Source organism: Podarcis gaigeae, assembly GCF_964106915.1.
Source record: "Podarcis gaigeae genome assembly, chromosome: 8".
NCBI classification, from domain to species: Eukaryota; Metazoa; Chordata; class Lepidosauria; order Squamata; family Lacertidae; genus Podarcis; species Podarcis gaigeae.
The window spans coordinates 21,281,933-21,305,915 of record NC_139684.1 but is presented as its reverse complement, the minus strand read 5'-3'; the positions used below and the strand labels follow the sequence as shown (position 1 = coordinate 21,305,915).

General features: G+C 42.4%; 1 protein-coding gene and 1 long non-coding RNA gene across 5 annotated transcripts in view; one reads left to right on the top strand and one right to left on the bottom strand.

Annotated features, from left to right (window-relative positions):
• The window catches only part of SKI (SKI proto-oncogene), a 151,629-nt gene that overhangs the window by 69,761 nt on the left and 57,885 nt on the right, over positions 1–23,983 (bottom strand). The window lies entirely within an intron of this gene.
• On the top strand, positions 11,969–14,249 carry LOC310850932. The gene is made up of 2 exons (XR_014567488.1): positions 11,969–12,731; positions 13,756–14,249. It is a non-coding gene; the product is annotated as an uncharacterized lncRNA (long non-coding RNA).

The window sequence follows — 23,983 nt, the reverse complement described above, 5'->3', positions numbered from 1 at the left end:
CCACACCCTAGGCCAATCCCAACCTCTCTCACCACCAAAGGAATACAAAGGAATAGCAAAGAGAACCTGCACAAGCGACTCTGACACAATACCCCACACATACATTAAGCAAAATAGAAACATCGCCACCCAACCCCATCACCACCCCCCTTTCCCTCTTTTCTTCCTAATGTAACACTAATGTCTCAACAAATGAAACTCATCTGTAGAAAATGTAACTTGAAAAAAAAGACATTACACATACTTTTGTAAACCAAGAAATCTTTAATGAAAATACACTTAAGAAGAAGAAAAGAAACCTTTCCCTTTTAGATTATGCATGTTGCTACCTCTCCAGGGTCTGCAAATATAGTTCACCAACCGGACCCTGTCCAGGCTCCTCTGTTGTAAGAGAGACACAGAAAGAAAACTTACAGTTTCACCAGCTGTGTGTGTCCCTACCCACCATCACAGTGGTGCTATGGAGGAGGAAGCTACCTCTTGTGGAATTTCTCCTTTGAGTTTTGTTGTTTTTTTAAAAAAACACACCTTCTAAATTACTTTCAGCATCTGGACTGGGCAACTCTATCTGCAAGGGTGTGGGAGAGAGAAAAGACAGGGAAATGCTTTTCCCTTCAATTGAAGAAGAAGGAATCCACATTTGGGCTGTAGAGTACAGTGGGATCATATTTCTCCACCCCCCTTTTTTCTGCCTTCATTAAAAAAAAAATCTTCTAGGCCTGGCTGACTTATGTTTTCTCTGCTCCATAGAAACCGACAAAACAGCGAACCTTTGCCAGTCTCCAGCTCCACAAACACTGAAGAGGGAAGGGGGGGAGAGGGAGAAAAAGTACAGAGAAGGATCTAGAATGTGGCAAAAAGCCTGGAGGTGCTGAGCCACTTGGTTTTCTCATCAAGAGACAATTAAGGTAGAGGCACAACCCCCCACCCACCTCCCCAAAGTGCTGGGGGATTGGGAGTGGGGAGGAGATTTACAGAAAACCAAAAGAGCTACGATTAACACAGAAGCATTCCACCATGACTGACCAAAAACCATATGGGTTTATCCTTGCTTGGTCCCCCACTCCCTGCACCACCTTCCTTTCTGTGAAAGTTGTACCCCTTTGCTTCCAAAAGCCTTTCGCAAAGAGAGCAAACTATCCAAAATACAAGGCACACAGAAACATGTGGAAACAGGCAGGGAGAGGGCAAGAGAAGCTGCAGCTGAGGTTAAGACTCATAGCCATGCCATGGCATCTGGGCAGAGATCACTTCCATAACCACCCAGATATTAGCACTACTCTCAAATGCCCAGTTATAGTGTTCAGTGTCATTCTGCAATGACCCCTGTGGTTTTGCACTATTTCTCTTTTATTTGTTACATTTATGATGCATTGCATTACATTCTTCCAAGGAGCTCTTCCCTGCTACCCTCTAATTTATCCTCACAATTGTGCTGCAAAATAGGTTAGGCTTCAAGGCGTAGTGGGAGATCTGAACCCTGGTTTGGAGTCCAACTCTGAAACTATCAGAACACGAAAGACAGGTTAAGTTATTCTGGTCTTCCCAATTTTCTAACGCTCTAACTCAGTGTTGGGGGAAGAGAGAAAAGCACGCTAAGAAAAACAAGGTCAGGGCTGCCAAGATATTATTCCCTTCTTTGTTCACTGAAGTCTGAGAACCATTAGTGCTTTTCGGAGACAGCAGATGGGAAGGGAAGCAAAGGATAGGTCCCTCTGGGCAGATGGTACGTGCCACTGCTTGTCTGAGGCTTAGAATATTCTTCTTTCACTCTCATCAGGGTTCTAATGCCCAGATTCTGAGAAGTCGGGGTTGATGTGATCAAGAAAAGGTAGGAAAAAAGTAAAATCCCTGCCTGTGACTGTGTTACAAGGCTTTTCTTTTTTCCTTCCCTGAGCTACATGCTCAAAAAATCCACAATCATCCAAGCATACAGTTAACTGACACAATTAGCACTCTGCATAGCTCAGCAAGAAGTGCCCCTGCTCTGCATCTCAGGTTCAATCCCTGGCACCTACAGAAGCGTATAGAAAGATCCTTCTCTCACTGAGATCCCTGAGAGCTGCTGCCTGTCAGAATAGACCATACTAGGCTAGATGGGCAGCTTTACACCAAATCAGAGGCTGTTCCACAATATGAGTATCTGGATCAGATACATTCTAAAGTTGGATGAGTCCTGGGGTGGTCCATCCCACAACAGGGCCAGACACAACTGCAAGCACAGAGGCAACTTTTGCTTTCTCCATACAGTGGTACCTCGGTTACAGACGCTTCAGGTTACAGACTCCGCTAGCCCAGAAATAGTACTTCGGGTTAAGAATTTTGCTTCAGGATGATAACAGAAATTGCGCGGCAGCAGCGGGAGGCCCCATTAGCTAAAGTGGTATCTCAGGTTAAGAACAGTTTCAGGTTAAGAATGGACCTCCAGAACGAATTAAGTTCTTAATCCGAGGTACCACTGTATACTTTTCAGCAATGAAAAGCACCCGTAGTTAGCTAAAAACATAAAAGGAAGGTCATGAACTGCCGTTTAAGGAATCTTCTTTCCCTTTATGCTGGATTTTTCTGAACTGGGTGGCGCGGAAACTGGAGGAGGCAAGATTGTTTTCAGCAAAACAGAATAAAAAAACTCCCTACCATGAATTGAAAAGGGACAGCTTTTGCCACCAGAACTTTTCTAATGCCCCTTACTCTGTGAACTATACCACAGAGGTATGGCCCTTTGAGGAATACCTTTTTTGGAGTAACTATACCTTACTGGCATGTCTCTGTGAGTTGAGAGTTGGAGGAACAATGCTATCCCCTCTTACTTGCAGAGTTGCTTCCAGAAAATAGGATCATGAGAGACTCATGGAAGTTTGCTGTGAAGCGCTACAGTGTACCACTCTGTCCCCTAAGCTGTTTAACATCCATATATCTAACCTGGTATAAGGTCGAATCCCATGTTAGCTAGCTTGATCTATACATACACAACCCTCAGGTTCTGCCATCTTTCCATTTGAACTGAGCAAGGATTCTGCGAAACATGACTGTTTGCACGCTTCCTACTCCCAGTATTCATATTCATTATGTCACTTAAGGAGACTTGGTTCAATGTAACCTTTTGTAAGCGAGTACTCAGCACGGCTTCTTTTAGATGCCCTCTCAAGGAAATGGTATTGTCAAAAAGGTAACAACTGTGGAAGATGATAGCTTGTTACTCAAAAAGAGATGCTGATGGCTGGCTGGCAAGACAGCCTGCTAGGTAGGTATATAGATTAGATGGCCTCCTATTTTTAAGGAAAACAAGGCACATTTCTTAATCAACTTTGATAATACTGGAAAACTTTCTAAAATAAAACTAGGCTCAGAAAAGAAATCTACATATAATCATCAGGCCTCTCTGCTTCTTCCACTCCCTCTTCCCAAAACATTTTTTAAATGGCCCAAATTCAAGTAGAGGATGCTTGGCTGTTCCAAGAGTGAATGATGTGCCATTTTTCATTTGAAACTGGTACCGTTTTTCACAGATCTAATAATTTATTCCCTTTACCATTTTCCTTCCTTCTGGTGGATATGTACATACAGGGAGTTGAAAAGCAAGCTGACAAGGTGGGAGACCTTCCCTTCTCCCCGCCCCCACAAAGGCAAATATTTATGAATTAAATTGTAGTGAGGGAAGGAATCGTCTACTGTACACCCAAATCCCTCAGCATGCATAAGACAACGTATTCTGAATGTGTAGATGACCATTATCATAGTAAATCATTACTGCAGCTTGCCTAAATAAATCTTTCCAGGCTTTGTCATCACTGAGCGATTCCACCCAGACTTGGTTGTGCACCCTCCCCTCATTTATCAAGACAAAATTGCTTTTCAGATACCGCTATTCACAGATATCGGTTCATAAATTCTCCAAGGTTAGTCTAAGAGTTCATTTGCACAGAGGTTTTGCAGGGGGTCAGATAACCCCTGCATTCCACACGTGCTTAGATCTTTAACCTGTGTTGGTACTCTCTCTTGCCTCTTTCCACCCTGCCCTACACCAAATTCATGGGTGTGTGGGTTGAAAAGAATAGATTATTGCACCCTGCTAGACCCATCCTAGCTTGGGCTGGTGTTAAAATCTCAAAAAGAACCTGTGGTGTTATAGACAGCACCACTAGGGACCTTAGGAAATAAACACAGATTTCACTGAACTTGGTATAGCCACATTCAGAAGATCGGCGGTTCTAATCTGTGTGACAGTGGTGAGCTCCCATTGCTCTGTCCCAGTTTCTGTCAACCTAGCAGTTCGAAAGCACACTAATGCAAGTAGATAAATAGGTACCGCTGTGGCAGGAAGGTAAACAGTGTTTCCGTGTGCTCTGGCTTCTGTCATGGTGTTCTGTTGCGCCAGAAGCAGTTTAGTCATGCAGGCCACATGACCCGGAAAGCTGTCTGTGGACAAATGCTGGCTCCCTCGGCCTGAAGCGAGATGAGCACCGCACCCCATAGTCGCCTTTGACTGGAATTAACCATCCAGGGTTACTTTTTCCAAATATACATGTGGCATTCATTCTGACATGTGGCATTCCTTTTGCATTTCTATACCATTACAAAATTATCTGGATTACTAATATAGCTTAGTTTCAGTAATTAATAATTGAGCAAGTTAAAGGTAAGAGGTTGTACACTGGGGGTGTAAAAGTCACACCTGAAAGTCATGCCTGTGGTCTTAGATTACCTTAAAGTAACATTAAATTACATTAAAGTAAAGCTCAGTTTCTCATATGTAAAATGGGCACAAGAACCCACCTCACAAAGTAGCTGCAATGAGGGATACAGATAGGTGGTGTACTTTGACAGTGATCTTGAAGTGATAATTATGAAACTGTAAAAATGAGATACAAATTTCCACAGACATTCCACTTGTTGTGATTATCAGATTAGATAATGAAATAGTCTAGACGGAACTGACTAGGATATAATTCTAGCAGTTTTAAAGTCACTATGACCCATTGGGGTTAGAAGAAAAGACAAAAAATAGTCTAGACGGAACTGACTAGGATATACTTCGAGCAGTTTTAGAGTCACTATGACCCATTGGGGTTAGAAGAAAAGACAAAAAATTCATTGTAAAAGTATTTTGGTAATGGGCATTTAAAGAGAAAGTCATGCCTGTGGTCTTAGATTACCATTAAAGTAAAGCTCAGTTTCTCATATGTAAAATGGGCACAAGAACCCACCTCACAAAGTAGCTGCAAATAGGGATACAGATAGGTGGTGTACTTTGACAGTGATCTTGAAGTGATAATTATGAAACTGTAAAAATGAGATACAAAGTTCCACAGACATTCCACCTTGTTGTGATTATCAGATTAGATAATAAAATAGTCTAGACGGAACTGACTAGGATATACTTCTAGAAGTTTTAAAGTCACTATGACCCATTGGGGTTAGAAGAAAAGACAAAAAATTCATTGTAAAAGTATTTTGGTAATGAGCATTTAAAGAGAAACAAAAAGAGGTAATCAAGAAGAGAATCTGTTGCACACACACACAAAATTACAGGTCCTAAGCCCTCTCAAATTTCCCTGGTGAGGCTGAAACAACATTACCCAGGTGGAAAAGTGCCATAGCTCAGCAATAGAGCATGCTTCACATGCAGAAGGTCCCAAGTTCAATCCCTGTCATCTCCAGGTAGGGCCAGGAGAGACCCCTTCATGAAACCTTGGCATGCAGACAATACTGAGATAGACAGATTGAGTATAAGGCAGCTTCCTATGTCTTAAGGGAAGGGTCGTAGCTCAGTGGTTAGAGCACCCACTTTGCATGCAGAAGGTCCTAGGTTCAATCCCTGGCATCTCCGGGTGCTGCTAAGAATATCCTCTGAGTCTGAAACCCTGGAGAGCTGCTCCTAGTGTAGACAATATAGAGCTAGATAGACTAGTGGCATGACTCTACATAAGGCAGCTTCCTATATTGCTGGTTGGCATTTACCAAGCAGTCTGGAGAACCCAGAGAAAGAGCAGAAATGTTTGTCCCGAATGTTTTAGGTGGTGACATTCCCAACTGTTATTTGCCTAGTATTTATTTACAGCTTTGCCCAAAACAAAATGAAACCTCAATTATCAACTCAAGGGTGTCATGAATTGCCCAAACCAACAAAATTTGCTTATGTTGTCACAGTCTGCACCTGAAAGCTAAAACTGAGCCGCCTTCCTTGAAAACTGGCACATTCCTCACTGAAACAACTCTAGTGTAGGTAGGAAATCCATAATTCAATGGCAGAGTCTGCATGGAAATAGTGTCATGTTCATTCTCTAGAACCTCAGGTACAGCTGGAAGGACTCCTGGAGAGCCACTGTCCAGTCAGTGTAGACCTGGAGTGGCTAACATCTCACACTGGGGCTATCCTGGAAACAGTAATTTTTGTCACTATCAATTACAATTATTATTTTTAAATCCATCATAAGCAGTTGCCTTGAACAACTCAGCATGTGTTGCAAAAGCCTAGCCACTCTCAAGAGTCCCCTAGTAGCCAAGGGTAAATTCTTGCAAGATTGCATCTCATTAGCTTCCAACAACAAGATGTATGAACGCCACTCAATAACTCATAGAGTTGGTTTACTTCTTTTACCAATGTAATGTGGGAACAGTTCTAATTACCTAAACCACTATCCCCAAATTGGGACATTGTCCCAGTGTCCCCCAGAAGAATTGCACTTTGGGTAGAATATGCTTTGATGCCCAGCTGAAGCACATGCAGAAACAAGTGAGGGGATGCTGAATTAGGCAGCTACTAGATGGTAAATGCTCAAATTGATGCATCAACTATTTGGATCAGTGCTTGCTGTCATTCATTCCTTAAGTCACTGTAGAACTGTAGTAACCAATGTACTTCAGGAAACCTCAAGACAGAATGGCATGGGACTCCATTAGGAAGCCATTAAAAAGTTATAAGGATTGACAGTCAGGTGGAGGCACTGTGCTTTCTGCCTCCTGTCCTCTCCTTAACCCCTATTCTTGGCCATTGCTTCAGAGATAAATATCTTGCACAAACAAAATTACCTTTGATTGCACCAGCAGCTGAACTTCTCCAAGAAGTTCCCACTACAGGGAGTGGCGTTGCCTTGCCACACAGACATAAACAAAGGAGAGCAGACGTGAAAAACAAGTTTTAATTAAAGCCACTTCTGCATAATCAATTTTCCCTTTCTTACACATTACACATTTCTAATATACGTCTGAAGAAGCATCTGGCACAGTCACAGATTACACAATAAAGGGTAGTGAAAGAAAGCAGGTGGAACAACCTGCTTCTGTGAATCTGTCCTTTTGATATAATGGCTAAAGGTTAACTTCAGGATTCAGTAACAAGAAGCCAATTTGTTTGTAAAATCAGCAAGAAAGCAGGAGATGAACAGTCAATAACACTGACGTTTACTCCCTCCCCGTAGCTATTTGATTCATCGGACAGAAGTGTGTTCAGGTGTTACGCCTGGAAAAAGGAAATATCAACCTATGTTGGGGCCATGTTCAAGGTTTTGGTACTAACAAATAAAGGTTTTGGTACTAACAAATACAACTCAGGTCCAGGTTACCTGAGAGACCACCTTATCCCTTATATACCCAGAAGGTCACTGTGTTATGCGGGAGTTTCTCTTTCAAGTCCAAAAGTATCAGAAGCTCACTCCACAGTAATTTAGAGCACCCCTGTTTGGTGCAACAGCATGACAGGAACCTACTTATCTGCACTTCTGCAAACAACTGAAGACTTTTTTGTTTGTACAAGTTTTCCAGCTGGATGAAAGGGTCTTTGTCTTGGGTATTCACTTTGTATTGTTTTTTAAAATATATATTCAGTTGTTTTTAAAGCTATTTTTGGCTGTTTATAATACCTTTGTAAATCATTTTGAGATGTATAAAAGGTGATCAAATAATAACATCATCATGTGTTGAGCAGGGAAGGTCGGTGTTCATTTGAATATGTGTAGAGGCCTCTGTGGTATGAAGAAACCTGTTTCATCAGGGTTACCAATTGCAGAGAGGCTTCTACTCGCATTCAAGTGAATGATGATAATCCCCTTTCAGTCTCCTTGCTGAGAATGAGAAGGTCAACATCAGAGAAGTCAGGGCTGGTAAATACGGCCACAATGCCCCCAACACTAGATGATATTTCCTGTTTGGGCATAATGTCTGGACAGTGTTTATTGTGAAAAGGTTATTTTAAAGGGGTGAAAATATTTCAGAAATGGAACTCCAATGTAACCCTGAACTCAGAGTGAAGTACTCTTTAAAAATTAAATTAAATTAAATTAAAAAGTTAGGAAATCCTGTAATGCAATAGGTCAAATCATTATTTTTTAAAACTTGTCCAGGGAGGGGAAAATTTAAAATATTTTAAAGCAGAAAACGTAAAACCATATCTACTTGTCCCCTATGCATATATTTTTGCTTAAGTGTTTATGTAAAAACACTTTAAAATCTCTAATTTCCTCATTTCACACTATGTACATTTTCAACCTGTCCACCTTTTAATATTCAATGTTTAAATTCTGCTTTATGTGAACACTTTACACACAAAGTGATCACTAACTTCCTTATGCCACATTGATACAGACACAGTTCAGAGTAACTGGATAATTTCTTCCTTGTTTATCCACATAGTTCACCCCCACCCCCAAGAGGGTCACCTTTCTAAAAAAAATATACCCACTTGCCTGCTACCTTGATGAAAATGTTTGGAGACTGCAAAAGAAGCAATCAGATGAAATGAAAGTTGGGGGGGGGGGGGAGGACAGAATAAGCTCTCTCTGATTTATATTAAAACAGCACACCAAGACATGCTTTTCAGCACAGAACGAAAAACTGTGTTGCAACAGAATGAGATTCCTACTCTGATTTATTTATTTATATATTTATTTATTTATTTATTTATTCATTCATTCATTCATTCATGTGTACACTCATTTTCTGCCTGTACCAATACTCCAAGTGTAAGACGCCCCTTCTGAATTCCTGTGTGCTATTTGCAGGCAAGGTCACTGTGCAGTGGAAGAGCATGACAAAAAAGCCAGCCAGGTTCCCCCCTCCCCTCCCCTCCAGCCAAGCTTCAGGAAGGGGAGGGTGGAGAGCTGAGCTCAGGAGCTCCATTAGAAGTTTCTACAGTCTAGCCAGGAGGCTGAGAGCCCAGACTGTGGCTGTTCTGTCCTCTGAGCGCACTCCCTCCACCTCCTCCCTTGCCATCGCCCTCCCCCACCCATCTCCCTCAGTCTGCCTGGCCTGTCTGACGCCTCCTGTAGCTGAGCTGACTCATTTTGCAGACATTCTTAAAGTCACAGGAAGACATTTATCTAGAAAAGGCGTGTGTGCACATGGCAAAAACCTGCACTTTGCTGCATTTTTTTTTAATTCGGCATGTGTGGTTTTCCTCAACTATCTACTGAGAAAGGCAAACACCACATATCGGACCTTCCCCACCCCCTTTTAATCCTATACGCTGTTAAAAAAAACACTTATAAATCAGTAACTAGGGTTGTAAACAAGTCCTACTCAAAGTAGATCAATTAAAAATAATGAGCCTAAGCTTGTCGTGTCCATTAATTTCAATGAGTACTACTCTGAATATGACTCTGCAGCCCCTCTTCTCACACTCACTCACTACTATAGCCACTGGAAGTAGCCTGAGTGTTGCCACCTGTCATTAAATAATTTCCTAGCAGTGAACACACATCCATCTGTGAAAGGGATAGTCATAGGAGCCTCTTGCAGCAACAAGAGAGCCTTAGGGCACCAACAAATTTCTTATGGCATAAGCTTTCACAGACTAGAGTCCACTTCAGCAGATGCTAGAAGAGGACTCAAGTCTAAAAAAGTACTGCCCAAATAAATCTGTTAGGGTCCCTCTAGAATTTTTTTGGGGAGGGGCTTATTCTCCAAAATGTCACTGACACAATAAATATGCATTAGCAATGGATTTATAATGTTCATTATGTTTTATTAGTTGTTCAGCAATGCTCCCCCCCCCCCAGTGCCATAGCATTACTGCCACCCAGAAGGGCCCTTTTGCAGTACAGCAGGGCAGAAACAAACAACAAAAACCCTGGAACATTCACAGTTTGAAAAGTTACAGGATTTCAGCAGCAAATTACAGGACATGAAGTGATTGGATACAAAGTACATCCGCCCTGAAACTTCTGCAGATGCAAAACAGTATTCAAAATGGGGATCGTGTCTAATAAAACCAATACCATCATGATGAGAACTAGTCGTTATGAATGCACAATAAAAAGGGATGTTTGTAGGGGCCCTTACTCTTCAAAGGTGCCCTTGATATTCTGACAGATCAAGTGGTTTCCCTACATTTGCCAGCCAACATCCCTGAATCATAAAAACTATCCTAAATTCAACCTTGCAGGACACCTGACAGTCTAAACACAAGAACACTTGCATTGTACATTTCTAAAGGCAGCAAGGAGTTTGTTTTGACAGTGGCCTAATTCCCACATCACTATAAACCAGGCATGTCTAAAGTCCATTTCGGGGGCCTAATCCGGCCTGCCGGTCGTTTTAATCCGGCCCCTGTGGCAGTTTATTTCCTGGGGTAAAATCCTAAAAAGATCTCAACAACTTCAATCCCCCCAAAAAGCTCAACAACTTTGGTTGGCCCTCTTGGCCCTTCACTTCATCCAATCTGGCCCTCTTTGAAAACAGTTTGGACACCACTGCTATAAACCGTAGTTAATGGTTTACTGTGAACAAACCAATCTGGGCTGTTTTGTTTCTCCCTTCTAACAAACAATGGGGGAAATCCAGCTAAACTGAATGGTGGGAGACTCAGGGTAGAAAAGAGGAAGTACTTCCACACACTGCATCATTAAAGCATGGAATTTGCTACGAGAAAACGTACTGATGGCCACCAACTTGAATGGCTTTTAGGCAATTTAACAGGGAATAAGGCTATCAATGGCTACTAGCCAAGATTGTGTGTGCTACCTCCACTGTATGTATGTATGTATGTATGTATGTATGTATGTATGCAGTATGCCTCTGAAAGCCATTTGCTAAGAGTCACAAGTAGGGAGAGCGATGTCACACTCAGGTCCTGTTTGAAGGCTTCTATTGGGGAATCTGATTGGCCACTGTAACAGCAGAATGCTGGATTACATGGGCTTTTGGCTTGATCCATGCTGGACTAGATGGTTCAAAAACAAAAACAGAGGCTAGGTACATTACACATCCTCCCAAATATTTATGTGACTAGAGAGATGATGTACAAATCAAATCCCCTAAACCTACGGGTGAAACTGCAACAGACAGGCCATGTATAAAAATGCCAGCAGCTGCTTGAGAAGAGGACGTCAACTGCATAATTATCCACAATGGATCCTCGCCTTTGCATCTGCAGCCCAGATGTGAAAATTAATCCTAGAAGCACAAGGAGGCTGGAGCTGGTGTTTTGTGAAGGGGGTAGGGGGGTTGGGGAGAGACCAGCCAAGCAAAGGTATCTGTTTTTATACTGGTGTCACAAGGCCAGGATCTCACCCAAAAGTTAAGGTCATGTTTCATCCCATTTTAATTTTAGAGACCCAGCCCTACTCAGCTTGCAGGCAAAAAACAAAAACCCAGCAAACGCAGGAGCCAGTGCACAAAGTCAACCTAAAGATGATTGTTACATACCAACTGGAGGAAGTGATTAAAAATTAATGCAAGCTCAGAGAGATATAGAAACCTGAAAGGGTGCTGCCCATCAGGCAACACTTTCAACCCATCTCTTATCATTCATATTTATTCTCCCTCCCTCCCTCCCTCTCCCCCTCCCCCCCCCCCCCGCTTCCTCTCCTGCTTCTTATACTGTAATACCATTCTCATGGGAAAGGGCAGAGGAATGATCACCAGGTTCTCTAAATTCACTTCTACTTTACCTCCCTCCTCCACAATGAAACAGCTACAGGCAAAAAACAAAAACAAAAACAGAGATAGAGGAGAGGAGAGGAGAGGAGGAGGAGGAGGAGAAGGAGAAGGAGGAGGAGGAGGAGGAGGAGGAGGAGGAGAAGAAGAAGAAGAAGAAGAAGAAGAAGAAGAAGAAGAAGAAGAAGAAGAAGAAGAAGAAGGAGGAGGAGGAGGAGGAGGAGGTGGTGTTATATATTTCCTTCCGGGGTCAGAGAGACTCAGCTGTGGGTGGCATTTGAAACCTCACTTTTTACAGATTCTCCTCTCCCCAACCATATGGGGGTGGGTGGCCCATCCAAAGTGCTGTTCATTCTCACTTTCCCCACCACCACCTTTTCACATTAGTATTTGAAATACATCATTAAGCAACCTTGAAAAGAACTCTACACAGTCTCCTTTCTCAAGGTTCCCTTCTATGACCAGGCAGCTGTGGTACGCACAGCAAAATGTACACTCAGCGGGTAAGCTGAAAAGGCCTTGTATGGCTTTGAACAAATTAAAAAGAGAGAAGGAGTGCAGTGCCTATTTAATTTTTTTAAAAGGTAGCTAATTCTATGGTAATAAAACACTCACATGTGACTAGCTCTCTGTGGTCTAGGTATTTTAGCTGACTAGCAACAAGATTTCCAGTATTAGCGGCTAGAAAAAACACACAACCCTCTTACACTTTTTTTGCCATTCCTGTCTAACATTCTTTCCCTGCATCTTAGGCTGTGGCAGACCAGAGATTCTGTGGAACCTATAATATGTGCATGTATTGTTCTTCAAACTAACTCAGAAAAGAGCAGGGTGAATTCAATACAACATTTATTGATGTGATCAGCACAATATATTGTTTATTCACAGAGAAAGTAAAAGTTTATTCTAAAAAGAAAGTGCAAAACTGTATTTATAACACAAAAGTTATTACACATTATTTAAAAGAAAAAGAAACACACACAAAACCTTCCCTCAAGCCTTTCTCCACCCTCACCCCAGGCTAGCAGTTTTATCACAAGGGGTCATTTCACAGGACTGTTTTAACATGTGAATACCCAAAGGAAAATGCTCCCTGCTTCTACTTCAAAGATGATCATGTGAAATGGCCCTCAATTTGTTCTGGGGTTGACTGAGTGACTTGAGCCTATTTTTTTCTATAAAGCTGCCTTGGGGTCATTTTAAGCGGAAAAAATAATTATTTGTGGTTAATCATGAACACTACAAACCCTACACTCTGTCTGTCCACAACACCACATATGCATGTGAATCTTGGAACATCAGCATTATTTATGGAAAAAGAAAGAAAAAAAAGGGGGGGTGTTTCTTAAAATATTGGCACTTTGGGATTCTATGTTTCTTGCCTTCTCTACCCTCCCAAGAGACCTTGTTTTTAAGCCCATCATCCATTACGGTCATTTCACTAACGAGTCAAAGCCGCTTCTGTTCATCCTGTAGAAAGGTCCTGACCTGTGACCCTTGCCCCCTCCTTGAATCCCTCCAACCAAGCCTACTGTGCCTTGGTCCCCGTTTCAGGGACTGCAATTTTTTATGGGTCTGCATACACTAGTGGGTGATAAAACTTCTTCGATAGCTGTGCTTGCTCTATTGTCAATGAAGAAGATTCTGGGTGCCAGGCTCAGTTTGCTAATTGGATACACACACAGAGGGAGAGGCGTTCTGGGGTCTTCTTCTTGGAGATGATTCCAGGGGTTTTTAACATGCTGCATAAGAGATTAACAATATTACTGGGGCGTTAAAATTAAAAGGGCTCTCTTTTGCTCTATTTTACTTGGGGGGGCGGATTCTCAGTGGCATGTTAATTGTTCTGTCACAGTGCCTACTTGTATTGGTGATTCACAGACAGATATCCTACCTCCATGAGTACTGGAACAGGGAGTTGGAATGGTCTGTTCAAGCTAAGCAGTGGTCCACAGAACTCTCCTCTATGGCAAACTCCTCTCTTGACCTATCAGAGGTTCCAACACAGATTGCCATCTCTGTCCCCGAGGACTTGACAACGTAGAGCAGAAATCAGGTTCCATAACTATGTTATATGTAAGACCCTTTGTGGTGCTGAGGTCTTGGCACTTAGTGCAGTAATTTAGTCCTAAAAACCTCACCACGTTTTCAAAGATGTTTTGCTAAATTAGAATCCCACTATCTGCAATTTACCAGTGGGCCCTGGACAATGGGAACATGTGTGCACTAGGGTCATCCAAACATATGGTGCTGCAACACTAGGAGAAGTCATCACCTTCCATGCAGCAGTAGCTTAACAATTTGCACCCCCTGTCCTTATTTGAGTTGGCATCATATTGATGCAAGTGCGGAAATAAAAGAACAGCTTTCCTTGATCACTGTCACTGTCCAGACACCTTGAAGAAAAAGGGTTATACCAGAAGGGAGCTGCAAGATCACAGGCTGTGGTGCTAAATTAAATAACTTGCAACAGAAAAGAAACTTTGGCTCCATTTTAAACATTGCTTCCTCCCACTTCTCCTCTGAGATTATCTTTGCAGAAAATCACGTGCATAACTTAGTGTCTGAAGTGTGGCTCAAGAGGGTGAGGGTGGGTGGTGGTGGTGGGTTCTTCATTACAAAATACATAAATTGGGAAGTAGAATTTGCACACTTACCTTCCCAACTTGTGTATTACATGCACACACAAAACCTGCACTTCAAACACCTCATAAAATTCAGACCATTCATAAGCTATTCAAACATTTGAATGGGTCGAGGAATAAAACCAAGCACTCGCCTTTATTTTATTTTATTTTAATTGTGCCTGATATCCCTAGCAGAACTGCATTACCAACCAAAGTAAGATTAGCATTTTTAAAAAACTGGTTACCATGACAACAGAGCATAACTATGTTTTAGGGGGTGCAACTTGTAAGCATGTGGCAGGCACATTTTGGAGGGCTGGTGGTACAAATAAATGAGTGGTAAGTTCATGCAAGCTTCTCTCTGACATTTACAATTGCATGGCCCTTCCCCACAAAAAGTGGGTGGTCATTAAGAGAGAAATAAAGGGGTCCACAGTAGGTAAATTGATCTTTTCCACAAGCGATATCTTAGGTGACTGCTTCGGGAGCATCGTTAACTTGGGAACGGCAGGCACCACTTACAATTTCTCTTACCTAGCTTCTTACCCTGGCCCTTGGTTTTGCTAATAAAACCCTGAACAACCTTTCAGAATACAGGCATGTATATGCGTGGAGTGGTAGGGAATCCGTTAGTGAATGCCCATCCAAGGAAGATGATGTTGACCTGCCCCCATAACCCAGCCTAAACACCTCTTCCCATACTTGTCAGATCGCACACTGTAGTTCAGGGGTCAGCAACCTAAGGCCCATGGGCCGGAAGAAGTCCACGGAGGTCATTTGACCGGCCCACAAGCCGCCCCAGAATCGAGTTGCCCGCTCATGTGCTGCGCTGCGCTAAACCACTGCAGCGAGGTACAGGAACTCACTTCCATGGTGCCGGAAATCGCGTCTGCGCACGCACAGATGCCAAAAACCACAGGCTCACACGTGATCCGGTCCACAGAGGGATCTCCGCGGGACTGATCCATCCCAAACAAGATAAACCTTACTGACCCCTGTTGTAGTTGCAATGGGGATTTTGCCTCCCACAAAAGTGCCCACCCCATTGAGTGATTGTCACTGTGTCAATTGGTGCACTGCTCTTTTCCACCACATTTCTGAGTCTCCAGTTACCTGAAACTGTTCCCTGATAATCTGGTGTCAGAATGCACATACTTTATAACTAGCACTGATTTAGCTACATCAATGCAAAACGCTTTGCATAAAGAGCTTTCGCTATCTACCTACCATTCCACTGGTGTAAATAAATGAAATAACTATTCAAAACAGTCACATTTGACTAAATTAGTCTGAACACACCTTCCAGTTAAAACATGAGCCAGGCTTAATTATTTATTATCCACTGTAGAACACCACTTAATTATTTTATTCCACTTCAGAAGCCTGTGTAATATTCATTTATTCTCAAGGATCTTAATAATCAAGCGATTTCCTCATACTTTTTTTTTTTAAAAAAAAGAGCGCAAGTGTGTGGGAAATTTATTCTGCTCTTTCTGTTGTGGGACATTAATGCACAAACTGGATTGCAGCATAGTAAGGCAGTTCAGAGTTCATTCTTATCTTCAACATCACTTGCCTCTTTCACACATTCCAAAGGAGTCCTTATGCTTAAGAGGACTGTAAAGAGCACTCCAGCCTGTAACTTTAACCCTTGAACAAGCTTTCAAAGACCTCCTTCTGACTGATAAGCAGCTATTTCTTCATTAGCAAAAACAGGCTTTGCTGGGAAGCAATCTCCTCATCTCACTTAATAGTTTATACACTTCTCCCATCCCTTTACCAAACTGACAAATAGCTAGTTCTCCTCAGCCACATCTGCAGCCACTGTGTAGACCTGGCAGATGTTGACAAACCACAATATCCAGCTCTGGTCCAAAGATTTCCATAAGAAACGGCCTTATAACAGGATTCATTCATTCATCTAGTCCAGAATTATCTGCTCTAACTGACAGAGTGATGTTTCCCATCACTTGAATGTATCTTGATCCTTCTAAGATTACGGTTGAGTAACCTGTGGCCCTCCAGATGTTGCTGCACTGCAATGTGGACCTGAATTAAAACTTCTGACAGGTCCGCAATACAGAAATAAGCATAATAAAACTGATGCCCATCATTCATATAATAATACTTGAAAACTGAATAATATAGTTTGAGCCCTTCTGATCTCCTCACAAGAAGAACAGTGGAACATTGAAAATAACACTTTTTAAAATAATAATGGCTGGGATCTGATGCAGGGCACCCCCAAAAGCAGCAAAGGGGTGACAGCACAGCCAACTAAAATGTCACAGTGCTTACAAGGGGATCTAACTGCCCAAGTGACATCGAGAACGGGAAAGTCTGTCACTCTGAAAGCCTGAGGGACACAGTAATCTGTGTAAAGGGTGTGAGATTTTATGCAAAAGGTGCCAGATCTGATACTAGGAGACAGGTGTGAAAAACAGCTTCATGTGGGTTGGCTATTTAACCGCTCATTCATGCAATTTCTCTGGTGGTGGTGAACACTGTTATTTTGTCCCTATGCTCCAACACAGGCAACAGGGAGCCTGTGTTCCTCCAGTTGTTTCTGAGCTACAATACCCATCATCCATGACCACTTACAATGATGGATATTGCTGATAGGAGTTTGTAGTCCTCAACAATATCTAGAGGGCCAGAGGTTCCCTGTCACGTCTGCTACACAGAGCACAAATGGATATGTCCCTCCCCTAAAATGCAACACAAGGGAAACAGCACTAGTAGGGCTGCAGGTTCCCCATCCCTGACCGAACAAGTAATATTATGGAAAGGAGTATCTGGGCACCTAACATGGATTTCAGAGTACAGTATTTTGCATAACCATCTAGTTTATGAAAGGCCACTCTCTCACACAAACTTATCCTGGAAGTCACAATCTCTCTTAACTCTCTCATCTGAAATATTTATCGCCCAAATCCAGATGTGTAGTGCACCTCCCCAATTTTATTCTATTTACTTATTACGTTTGTATGTCGCACCATAAGCACCATGAGTGGGTTACAATAAATAATTTTGTATGTGTGGGTGGGTGTAAAATTTCAATTATCATTTTCAGTGGGCAAAGGGAGCAGTAAGTGTGTACCCTGGTTTCATAGATCTCCAAATGCTTGATTCTGTCTCGCCAGTCACAGTCACAGTCAGAGGCATAGCAGGGTGCTTGTGCTATCATTCCAATCTGACCACCAGTATTTTAAACATTCACACCATTGCAAACACTGAAAGTTTTCCCACAAGGGTCAGCTGGTTATAATCTTGGGGCAGCTTCACAAAAATAGGGTGTCATGCTGGTGTTGCCTCAGTGCAAATATTTAGAACCGGAGGCCAAACTAAATTATCTCTAGCAATATATATTTCGGCCAAAGAGTGTATATCTGCTATAATGTGCCACACCATTAAAAAAAATATTTGGTCAGAGGAAAGGTGGGGGGGGGGGAATTGTTTTGGAAACTGCATAACAAACTGCACCTAACCCCACTACAAACGCACATGCACTCGAACAATATGCAACTGGCCTATTTGAAAGATACTTGACTGCCTTTACTATTTAAAAAAGAAGCAGCAAGGCATATTGAAGATTTGCTCACAAGAAACCAGAACAAAGTGACAACAAGGGGCAAAATCTATTATTTTGCTGTGGCATTCAGATGCCTTAGTGAGCATTTGATTTTTAGCGCATATCCATAAGGAAGCAGCAGTACTGGCAAAGCTGCCAGTTAGGCCCTCTTGAGATGTCACACCATCCTCATCTACCACTTAGCAAAACTGCTCAAGCACATCCTCCAAAGGTCACTCAGAGGCTGAAATACATTATTCCAAGTCAAGAAGTGGGACACATTCATCAAAGAGGTAACAGCAAAATTAACACAGCAGACACTGAGTAAGGAGTACGGCATTACTTACCTGTACAACATTCAGCACAGGAAGAGACAGGTGGCACCACGACCAGATGGAGATGAAGGAGGAGAGAAAAGAAAAGAGAGAGAGAGATGTTGAGTTATGCAAACTGTCCAGGATTTAACAAAAGCAGCACAAATGCCATAGGTTTGTGGCTATATACAATATCAGTTCTACTCAGAGCAAACCCACTGAAAACCATCCATTAAAATTAACAGGCATTACTTAGGTCCATTAATTTTAGTGGGTCTACTCTAAGTAAGGGTAACATTGCACACAACCCACAGAATCCTACCTGCTTATTGGCACTCAGTTAAATGGAGTCAAAGATCAATACGCATGTGTGCATGGCATCTACTTGCATACCAAAGTTATTCTGTGAATTTTCCTTTCAGCAGTTCACCTGAAACACACACTGTGTTTTAAAAAAATAAACTCTTTGAATTTAAAAAAGCAGTTTAGGGAATTAGCATAAGGCTGCTCAAACTTTTCCTTTCAGTAGTCTCTCGCATCAAACAGACAAACAATGAACTCTGGATCATGACTAGAACTCATATCATGAAACACAAATAAATATGTATTTTATATACTGGTCAAACTTGTTTGGAATAAGCAAAAATTTTTATTTGCTAAAAAATGCATGGTCTGCTTTTTGAGGAATTTTTTCCACAAAAAAATTACAACCACCAATTAAGAAACCCCAACTCTGCCTAATAATAAAATACGAAAAATACAAAGTACAGTGGTACCTCTGGTTAAGAACTTAATTTGTTCTGGAGGTCTATTCTTAACCTGAAACTGTTCTTAACCTGAGGTACCACTTTAGCTAATGGGGCCTCCCGCTGCTGCCGCGCGATTTCTGTTCTCATCCTGCAACGAAGTTCTTAACCTGAGGTACTATTTCTGGGTTAGCAGAGTCTGTAACCTGAAGCATCTGTAACCTGAGGTACCACTGTACAGTATAGTTTCGATACATAGTATAGAAAGAACATGGTTTTGCATCATACTGCTATTTTCTCTGTTTTTGTCAATCTCCTGACTTTTAATCATAACTGGCATGACTCCCTTTTCCTTTTTTCTCACACACGCATAAAATCTCAATCTCATTTAATTCTAGAAGAGCAGTCATTTCAGTTTGAAATGACAATAACAATGGGAGCTCTTGCAGCACCTGTAAAAACAACAAATTTGTTGCAGCACAAGGTACTACAGCCCACTGACGATGTGGGAGTTGATTCACAAAAGCCTAAGCAAAAGAAAGAGTGCACCAGTCATTATGGTGCCATAACCTCTTTCAGGGCACCCCCATGGATCATTTAAAATAAATTCTGGCTATGTGTTTTTCTTAGAATTCATAACCATTGTGCTTCCATTTTAATCGTGACTGCCCTTCTGCACAAAGCTGAGAGCTTCCCCACTGCACTTGTCGGCTCTGTTAGGACCCAGCAGGCTACTGATGATGTGAAGCAGGCCAAAAATACATTTCAATACTTAAACTTTATGCAGATTTAAAAATACGTAATAATAATATGTGCACACACATGCATATACCCCAAACTGAGTTGCTGCAGTTTGACCTACATTTTAAAATCAAATCTGCTTTAATGTTGCTTCTGTACTGTTCTTATTATATTTGAAAGAGAAGCAGATTATAGTGAAGAACCCCATTTTGGGAAGGTTTTGGCTAGATAGGAGACAAAAACCCTTCTTCCCTTGGTGCCCTCCTTCACTCCCCTTTGGTTTATTAGAGACAAGAGACTTTTAAAATCCCACAACAATAGGTTTCAGGAGATGTGCACCTCCCTCTTTCTTTTCTTTTCTTTTAAAGGGGGGGGGGATCTTCTTAGTTGTCAAGCACTTAAGCAAACAAGCCACTCTCTCTTAAGTAACCAGCAAACGTGTTAAAGGTTCGGGAGTTATTTATACTCTCTGTCCAGCCGCTGAAGAAATAAAGGGATCTTGAGAAAGACACCAGAGAGTGTTGTAAAAGAGAGAGAAAACACACAGTGCCCATCCCTGACCTGTCTGATACCTCGGCAAGAGCTGCTTATGGTAATGAAATGCCAAGTCATGAGAAGGCAACGGAAAGTAATAAAAGCAGGTAGGGGAGGGCATGCAAAGGCTATGACCTTTTGAACTCTGGGGGTGTTTTACAATGGCGGGGCAGGATGAGAGCATTTGATGGGCAGAAGGGACGTTTTGAGTGATAGAAGCACCCTGCGGAATAGATGGAAAAGTGTAGTGCTCAAGTAAGGATTCTGGATTTTGTCCCCCACCCCCTTTCTTTCTTTTTGAGGTTTCTGGGACATGCATCAAGGGATGAACACTTTGTTCTCTGCTGAAAGGCTATCTCAGGGACTCTGTCGTGAGCAACTGGGCTCTGGCTAAAAACTGGTATCATTTCAATCTGTACTCATGTGAAATGGGACCTAATTCTGCACATGAACACCGATAGGCAACTCCACTGGATAAGCTATACCCCCTCCTTCTCTGGATCTTAATTTATACTCCTTAACAGTCTGCACAGGGAATGGTTTGAAAGCACATTCTGCTTTTTAATTCCAGTCAACATGTCCCCCATACACACACACACACACACACACACACACACACAGAGAGAGAGAGAGAGAGAGAGAGAGAGAGAGTTTATGTATTTCTTATGCATGCTTATCACACACAAGCTACTTTATAAGCATGTTATTTCACACTGAGGTGTTTTAAAATGCAACCCTAATGCGGTACAATTTCAGCAGCAAATAAAGCAATGATTCTGGTGTTGACGGTCCCACATTTCAAAAACTACTGCAAGGCTGCACAAGATCTCATGGCACAATAACTGCAACGTTCCTCTACTCACATTATTTTTCTTTGCAGCATTAGAAAGCATCCATTACCCACAACTCACAATGTAGCTCAATGGTAGTGTCAGCTTTATATGCATAAGGTGTGTGGTTCAAACTCCAGCATATTCAGGAAGAGCTGGGAATGTCCCCTGCCTAAAACTCTGGAGAGTGGCTACCAATCATTCCAGACAATACTGAGCTAGATGGACCAGTGGCTTGACTAATTATAAGGCAGCTTCCTATGTACCTATGGTTTCTGCCTTATCTCAGCTCCCAAGTTTTATTGTAAACTAAAAGTTGAGGGATGTAAGGAAAGCAAGAGCACGAAGAAATGCATCTACATGTGGATCATGTGGCAGCCACTAAGAAGATCCATACCAGTTCATATTGGGGAGAAGGATTTAGCAAAATTGAGTTTGGGTGCCACAATGATATCATTTAATTAGCTAGGTTTTGGAAGAGCTCCGTCATACTGTGGAGACCAGTCATATCCATGCTTTGAAACAAAGCAGTCCTGGAAACCCTATGCTTTCATCTTATTATCAGCACTGATAACACTAGGCATGAATGAATTAATCTCTCTGTGGCAAGGCAGTGGTACTGAGAAATGAGAAGGTATCACACTTTCAAGGTTTTATTAACAACATAATAAGGAGAAAAGGGAGGTGCAACACTTAGCCTTCTGGCTATAGAACCATTTAGTTATATGTATCACAGGAGAGGGGATGATTTGGTTTTTGACCAATTCAAGCCATCAATAGCCTGTTGTCTTGCAAAGGAATAAGGGAAGAAGTTTTGAATAACAGCAGCCTTCAAGCCCAACATCAGAAAGGAATCAGGAAGTCACCTGGCTTGGTTTTGAAAAATAAAGAGAATGTGCAATGTTGTGAAGAGCAGGAATCAGCTTGTCTTTTTCTTGTGAGGAAGAACCATCAGTGGGTCTTTTGGCCCAGATCAGTCAAATGGAGCCATGCACTTTGAATATCAATGGGGCTGTTAAATAGCCCTGAGAGAAGCAGGGCTCAGCCCAGTTGTCATGCATGGGGTGCTGGGAAAAATAACCCCAGTAGGCATCCTTACTTCCTCTTTATGTTTTAAAGAGAAAGGGAACCCACTGGATGAGACACAGATGCTCACAGTTTTTAAGGGTGCAACTATAATATAGTGCTTCTTCACCACAAATGCCACTGACAGACTGTAATCTTTGACAAGAATCTTACTGCCTACAGTAGCCACATTGGCCACACTGTGTATGTGTGTGTGTGAGAGAGCGAGAGTGCATGCATGCGCATGTGTGTGTGTGTGTGTGTGTATGTGGCCAGCATAACTAAACTGCTTCTGGTGCAACGGGACACCGTGTTGAGTACCAGAGTACAAGGAAACGCTGTTTACCTTCCCGACACAATAGTACCTCTTTATTTGCAGCCCTGAAACACTAAGGGAGCAAATCTTTGTTGAAAATGGTGAGACTTGCAACCAAGTATACAAAGGATTATGCAGCAAATATCCAAAGCAATTTGCCATGCACACACTCATCGCAAAGTCCATCTACTGTGCTTGAAGCATATCTGTCTGCTCATGCACCTTCTGGCAGTCTTCCCAGGAAGAAGCTTAAAATGGAGCTGAACTAATGAGTGAGAGGGGGTGGTGGAAGTGGCATGGGTGGGAGAACTGAACCTGGAAGGGGGGGATGTATGCCTGTTGGGGGCAGATGGTCAAAAGAGTCAGAGGGACAGGAAATAAAATTCACCACAAGAAGGTGAACCAGGGACTGGCATCATCAGGCATCTACTGGAGTCCACAGCTAACCCCCTGCCTGCCCTCCGGAGGCTCCTAAATCCTCCTTGCCTGTTCGCCTGCCCTTTCCAAGTGAGTACAAAGAAGCAGCTGCTGCTTAACTTGCCTCCTCCTCCTAAGCACTAGGGCACTTTAGACCAATAGCAGTGAGAATAACGAGGTGACGCTACTCAGGAACACCCTCCCCCCTTTGAAGGCATATTGTTTCCCGTTTTTAACCTGCCTTCATTTGATTTTCCTCTGTTGTTTGTGATGGGACTGTAGACAGTGAGCACACTGGGTGAGGGATGTTTCAAAAGCAGGCAATGGTGAAACTGTGACCCTGCAGATATTGGCTGCTAGCAAAGATTGCTATGTTCTGCTTCCACTGTTAGACAGCAAATGCCTCTGAATACCAGTTGCTGGGAATCACAAGCGGGGAGAATACTGTTGCACTAAGATCCTGCTTGCAGGTTTCCCATAGGCATCTGGTTGGCCACTGTGAGAATTGAGTGCTGGACTAGATAGGCCTTTAACCTGATCTACCAGAGCTCATATGGTTGGCCACTGTGAAAACAGGATGTAGGAGAATATCAGGTTTTGGCCTGTTCTTATGCTTCCTTGTCTGCCTGACTCCTTAGCAAGTGTGCGTATGTGCTTTGTAACCACAGGCCAGAGAATTTCAGTACACATATCTTCTTGTACCAAATCTAGGCCGCACCTACGCTCCCTACCCAACCATGCCCTCTTTTAGAACACAGGCAGAGGCAGATACACCTGGAAGGCTGAGCTATCTTGCTTGTTCCTTTCCCACCTAGGCTCACCTGGATCTGAAGAGCCAGAACATGCACCTGAAAGAGCCAGGGCAGCTGGAACCTGGAGAAAACATTTCCCACAACTCTGGCCCTGAGAAGTGAAACCACAAAAGGGAGTTTTCACGGTGCTTCTAAT